Source organism: Mytilus californianus, unplaced genomic scaffold (genome assembly GCF_021869535.1).
Source record: "Mytilus californianus isolate M0D057914Y unplaced genomic scaffold, xbMytCali1.0.p SCAF_10, whole genome shotgun sequence".
Lineage (NCBI taxonomy): Eukaryota > Metazoa > Mollusca > Bivalvia > Mytilida > Mytilidae > Mytilus > Mytilus californianus.
Window position 1 is genome coordinate 19,753,787 of NW_026262582.1, and position 7,392 is coordinate 19,761,178.

Below are 7,392 nucleotides of genomic sequence, written 5' to 3' on the forward strand. Positions count from 1 at the left end.
CTATCTATGGGAAACTACTGTGCTCCAATTCTCAACCATATGTTCCTATAGCAACCAAATGTGGTACTTTTCTCACGTACTATATGCTATATTAATACGAGGCAGTTATAATCTATCCATAGCACGAATAAGTTGCAAGACATGCAATACAGTTTTAGAGATTAGTATGATTGTGTCAAATATATTTGTTTTAATCAGAACAAGAATAAGAATAAGAATTTTATAAGTTAAAAATCCAAACAATAGGATTGTTACTAAAGAAAAAACATATCAATAAGAAAACGATAGACAAAAAACAATACAAACATGTTCTGTGTAATTTGGTCTCTTGTGGAGAGTTTTCTCATTGGCAATCACACCACATCTTCTTTTTTATATGTAGCATAATCAAGACCTGTCTTAATTTGAACACTGATTATAAAATTCGAACCAGTAGTTATGTTTATATGTATCAATTCAATAACCAATGGAAAATATCAAAACCTCAAATATAGATTAATCATAACGAAGAACTTTGTGCCAGTGTCTGGTAAATCAATAGCCCCCTGCTCCCAAAAAAGGAGAGAAAACAACAATACACTTAAAATTTAAAGATGGATTTCGTTGCCACACTCTCGTCACCATTCATAACCCTTGTCCAAAGTGTCATTCCGTTCTCCAGTTGGTGTTAAAATTCCAACACTTCATCCTGGTCTACCCATTCTAAAGATCCTATCATTTGGATAATTGTCAATTTGTTTCATTCCTGAATCTGCATGAATGCATGAAGTTTTTGTCAATAAACTTTCAATAAACAACAATCAACCAATCAATCAATCAAACCAATCAATCAATCAAACCAATCAATCAATCAAACCCCCACCCCCCACCCCCACCCCCCCCCTTGGATCCGGCACTGCAGTTTGTTTTAACTTACGTGGTAAGAGTGTCAGTAGTATATAAAAAGCACCTCGCAGCTTATGTTGTACTGAAAATGCATAGAATCATAGGAAAACTTTTTGTCTTGTAATTCGTGTTCGAATTGAAAAAGATCATATTGGTTAGCATATTATAGATACGTACAATGTAAATACACAATAACAATACCTACTGCATGTGCACAGACATTGAGACTTGTAACAGTGTCCAAGGCTTGCAATATACGTAACAATACAATATTTAAATGCATCTTTCAAGAGTCTGAAATCAGTCAGAAGATGTTCAAATCTATACCAGTACTTAACAATTGACTGTATGATATTACAATGCAGTTATTATGTATATGAAGAAAAGTACGGTTAATGCAATATAAAGCACATAATCTGAGAGACTCGCCACCTGATGATCAAGGCAAAGTAGTCACTTGCTTTAAAATTAAATCCTCGTTCCAGTTCGAATGCCTAAATTAATATGATAAATAAAGATAATCGGTCAACCCTAACAAAATTTAGAATAAGTAGCCGGGGGCATTGTCTTGAAATAGAAACCGGAAGAAAAGAAAGAAAATACAATTCCTTATGAATAATAGAACCATTACCCAGATTTGAACGACTTTTACAGTTTTATAATATAAAACAAGTAGAGGACGAGGTACAATTTTTACTCCAATGCCCTCAATACAATACAACATGTGTTTATTCCAATTAAGGTCACCCAGGGGGCAATGCCAAAGATACAATCATAATTCGGTTATACAAACAATACACAGTACAAGCATATAATGTAAAATACCGATGTGGTAATAACAAATACAATATAAGATTATTTTAAATGTTGAGTTCTCTGCAATAAGGATGTTTGCGGCAGTGCGACCAGAGGGGAGCCAACATTCAAATTGGTAAATTGATTGCCGCGACGTTAGCTGCACTGTAAATCTAAGTGTTAATAAATAGAACACTGCTTGAACGCTTTTTTGTAACACTTTTTGAACGTGTAATGGTGTTCCAAATGTTTGCACTAGCGTTCATCAATTGAATGTGTGGTGTTCAGTTTTTAATGCCTTTGTGTTTCATTTTTGAACACTTGATGTTAGAGTTCTTAACACTTAGTGTTCAACGATTTAACGTGTCCGAATGTTCAAAATCTTAATACGTCGACGCGTTCAACAGCCATGTAACACTTTTTGAACTCATAGAACATGTTTAAAGCCAAAGTGTTAAGATTCAGAACACCAGACGTTAACTTTCAGAACAGTTGACATAAGTGTTCAAAGTGATGGTGTTCAAATGTGGAACATGTCCTATTTTCAAGCGTACATAATTTTCCATAAGTACTCAACTTAAATAAACTGTTATAAAAACTATATTCAATCAGGCAAAATATAACAATAAAACATATTTTAACAAGTAATTCTTTATGTAATCAAATGAGCATATTATATGTAAGAAAAGTAAACCAGATACCTTATGATATCACAAGTAACAGTCAGTGAAATCACATACATAATGTTTTTAAACTGACTTAAATATATATCACAAATAATGATTTTCCCCTACATGACTAGATAGTTGCAACATCATTTGTATCCTAACCAAAAAAGCATGTCAATGTGATAATTAGATAGTTTATGATATAGGTATTTGTCACAATGAAAGTTGAAAAAAAGTTTGCAAATTCCAACAGTTCTTGTACGATCACATACAATGTACGCTCCACTTTTCAGTGCATCTTCACTTAAAGCTATCAACTGGGTGGCATTTTATGTGTTGTTATCAACTTCCAATGTCAAAATCCTCCACAACAAGGAATGTCTATGAGCCTATATATCCTGCAAAATAAAATTAAAAATTAATAGAAGAGAGTTTTTCATAAAGCATCAAATTATGCAATGCTTGTTATGCTTTAATGTCGATATATACTAGTGTACAAATTGATATTCTATATCAATGAAATGCAAGTTTTGACATTATAAATTACGAAAGTCGATTTCTTGACCTAAGGTGAACAGATAGAAATGATACACCCACATAAGCTATTAATATACATATATTGTCATACCTTTTTTCGACATCTTTCTTTTTTCCACCACTTTATAGCATGCAGAAATGACCTTTTTGGGATTATTGGCTACCGGTTCCTAATTCAAACATTTTAATCTAACGATTCCTGCAAATAAAAAAAAAACAAATGCATTTTCTAAGTCAAAAATGGTGTTCCAAATGTTTGCACTAGTGTTCATCAATTGAATGTGTGGTGTTCAGTTTTTAATGCCTTTGTCTTTCATTTTTGAACACTTTATGTTAGAGTTCTTAACACTTAGTGTTCGTCAATTGAATGTGTGGTGTTCAGTTTTTAATGCCTTTGTGTTTCATTTTTGAACACTTGATGTTCGAGTTCTTAACACTTAGTGTTCATCAATTGAATGTGTGGTGTTCAGTTTTTAATGCCTTTGTGTTTCATTTTTTAACACTTGATGTTAGAATTCTTAACACTTAGTGTTCAGCTAATGTATGTGGATGTCGAAAATCATCATTTATTCTGTATAGCAGACAGACTGTTTATTCATCAGTTTAGGAAATCATCAGAACAAAGCTGACAGTTATTTACGTTTATATCTAAAGCCCGTTTTTTAATTCGTCTTTTATGTTGAATATTGAAAATTTGGATATAACAGTTATGAATATTTGACAAATATATATCTGGCATGAGAAAATAACAAGGAAGCCATCGAACTACCTATGGAGATTATTCTAACTTGTTACTTACTTCTTTCGTGTTCATATGGGATAGAAGTCCCTTCTCCAGTTCTCTTTCTTATGTGTATCCATTCTTCGTTTAACCGCCTAAATCGCCAGCCGATATCTGTTTCCGGTATTTGGTATCCTGGTATATTTTTTTTAACACGAGGTGTTCAAAATTTCGAGCGATTTGAACACTGATTGAACATGTAATGTTAATAAAATGAACGGATCATGAAATAAGATAAACATCGACATATTTTTATTACGATATTATCATAACAGGCCTCATTGATATGCATAATTATGTCACTTATAAGTAAAACTAGTATATATAAATAAATAATAAAATAAATTCATAAACTATATATATACATATATGCCAGCTTGGAAGTTTAATTTTTCACAATTACTAAAATATTAGCCAAAAATTCACAAGTTCATCATCCTGCGTATACATTCATATTTTTTAAAGAATTTCTTTTTGAATTTGCCAATTGGAAGGATAGAAAATCGGACAAACGACTATCTTCTTTTTTAGATCAGAATTTGAACACCGGTGTTCACTGCGTCTGAACACACATGTTAATATTTTAACACAAACGTTAAAACTTTGAACACGTCTCAAAGCATGAACATATGACGTTAAAATATTGAACATTCGGTGTACAAATTTTGAACGCGTCCGGACGCGTCTGGCGTCAGGTATATTTACAGTGTGGAGGAGACACCAGGGGACGCGGTGCTTAAGAATCATATTCATATGAATCTCCCCGTGTCTAAACCAGCAAAGCCAACAAGAAGTAATACATAAAATAGATAAATAGGGGCCATTTATATGATTGCTTAACTGAAGGAGACACCAGAGGGCGGTGCTTAAGGGCATACGATACAGTAGCAGGGGCAGATAATAACGTTTTTAAAACTTTTCGTGTCGTTTTCGCGACGTTGTTAATCAGAACGTTGTAATTTCGCGTTGTTTCTAATAAGAACGATTACATTTCGCGCCGTCGCTTTAGATGTAGTCACATTTGCGGAAATCCACTGACGTCATAATCCCGATTGCGCGAATTTGAAAAAAGTACCTGCAATGAAAATCGGCCAAATCACGAGAATTATTCCTTTATTCATTAATAAGGAAGTCAACAATATTAACTTCGAATGGGAAAAAATCAAATCCACATTCTTTATTTTGTATGTCTGTTATTTCATATAGAAAATGAATAAGAGATATGAAACACATAAGACATCGATGAGAGAGAAACCCAACTACACTAAATTTTTTTTTATATAGTAACTTCACCATTTGGCTAACTCTAAATCGTAATGAGAATTGTACGGATAAATTTAACAGAGACTATCAACAAAATGACAAAAAAACGTAATAAATAATGACAGCGCATCTTACTGCTCCTGACTTTGAAAAGGTACATTAAAGAGTTTAAAAAACATTTTTAGAATTTAACACGTGGAATATATAAGTGTATGAAGGAGAATTGTCAGTTAAAATGACTCAGTTATAAGCCCCGTATCATAGACCAAAAACAAAAACGCACCCGTTGATGTGCTAAGCATATCCTCTGTGTACATATTGAGAGAGAAAAATCGGCACACAGGAATTAGGTATTTGACAGACCAGAGTTGCAACTCATTGATGTTAAGTTACTGACCAAATACGAAGTCTTTTTGTAAATTAGTTTCTCAGATAAGAAACAAAATATTTGTTGGACCAGACAATCAATGTGGTTGCACTCACTCCTAGATTGAAGGTATAATACAGACAAGTAATTCAATGATTATATGTACCGTAATAAAAAAAAAACCTGAAGACAAGCTTAGGTAACTTATCTATTGATACAGAATCATTAAATTTCATGCTCTAATATCGACTGCTGTATGGAATGTTATACTACACTGTAATTGACTAAGCTGACCCGATTTAATGTGGGTATGATTTTGTGTTCATGTAATGCCTATAGAGTAGGTCGTTAGTTTTCTTGTTTGAATTATTTCACATTTTCATGTCGGGGCTTTTTAAAGCTGACTATACGGTGTGGCTTTTTCTTTTTCTTTTTTTTTATTGTGTTGAAGGCCGTAGGGTGACCTTTAATAGCGTTCATATTCGTCATTTGAACTATGGTTGATAGTTGTCTCTTTTGCAATCATACCAAATGTCCTTATTTCTATATCATCCCCCTAACTTTATAATTGATGCACATTTTGTCATGTCGGGGCCTTTTGAATAATTAAAACTATGTTCAAGCTGTGTTGTCTACATGAATTGTATGACTAATGTCGGACAGAGAGGCAAATGAATATTTTTTTATTAAATATATCTGTTTTGTTTCCGAACATTTCTTTTCTAAAAGTAATTTACTAGAAAAAAATTTCTATCCAAGTTTCGTAACAATTCATAAAGGTTTGGCAAATATGATGCTATTTTACGAGGAGCCAGCTTTATTAATTTTCATGATTAATATCATTGGTTTATAAAAAAACACCTTGGCTCTACCACTGAAATTGACAACGTAGTATAGTGAACGGCGGGAAAGATTTCACGACGTTGTTGCGAATAAAACTTATTCCAACGTAGTTTGGCGCCTTATTGGCAAACGTCCCGTTTGCCAATAAAAATTAAGGTTTATTGCTTTTATTGAAAAAACAAGCACATGGACCCCCAGTTTTTTCTTTTGCAATCGATCAAGTTCTGTTTCAAGAACGCTCCGCCAAAATTTTAAGAAAAAATCAACGATAGAATTTTTTCTGTACTTCTGTGTAGACGCAAAAATATTTTCAACTTCTTTATTTCACTTGTATTAAAAGAATTTAGGATATAATTATTTATTTCAACCGTTAACTTGTTACAACATGCTGATGCCATGGATCAAGGGAACATTTTACAAAAAACCCGGTTAAAATATGACTGTTCGTTCAAAAGTATTGGTACTTTCCTTAAAAGTCCTTATTTATGAAATTTCAGGGTTTTTCCTTCAAATATGCAAATTTCGAACCAAATTATCTCAAAAAGTAAGTCATGAAGGTATATTTTTCTTTGCATATTTCAAAAGTTCACATCGAAATTGACCTTCTACCAAAATTTCAAGAAAAAATCAACGAGGGATCTCTACTGTATCGTATGCCCTTAAGAATCGTTTGAATATGATTCTCCCCGTGCCAAAACCAACTAAGCAAGCAGTTAAAAAAATGAAATATGAGTTTAACAAATTTATTTTAAGATTAAAGCATTAAACTATTTACAGTGAGTATGAATAAAGTTACTCAAATGTTTATTTACTGATGTGTCCTCACAGGTCATTAGCCAAAAGAACTTTTCTGGAGGATTCATGTTAGCAAAATTATTACATGACTGAGATATAGTTTTAAACAAATTTTTCGCTCCTCGTTAAATTTGGTTTAATGGAGGAGAACGTGTATATCATCCTCTACCTCATTTGAGTCACACTGCCAGCAAAGTCTAAAGTGTGGAGGGATACCCTGGTATCTGCCAGTTTCTATTTGCAACGATGTGCTGAAATTTATTATTATCACTATAAAACTAACCAATTGCTCAATATAACCAAAGGATAAGACGTTTATTATCACATATTAATAACCAATTTCCCAACATAATTTTTTTAAGTTCCACAAATCTGTAGAAGACGAGGTACATTTTTTACTCCAGTGCCTCAATATAGCCAAATGAGAAGAAATTTATTGCCACATATAATAACCAATT

General features: G+C 32.7%; 1 long non-coding RNA gene across 1 annotated transcript; it reads right to left on the reverse strand.

Moving 5' to 3' along the window:
- Nucleotides 1–2,586: 2,586 nt before the first annotated feature.
- LOC127717742 (uncharacterized) lies at nt 2,587–4,018 on the reverse strand. Its single transcript, XR_007989328.1, has 3 exons — nt 3,685–4,018; nt 2,977–3,084; nt 2,587–2,746 (listed from the first exon to the last, which is right to left on the reverse strand). It is a non-coding gene; the product is annotated as an uncharacterized LOC127717742 (long non-coding RNA).
- Between the last annotated feature and the right edge of the window lie 3,374 nt (nt 4,019–7,392).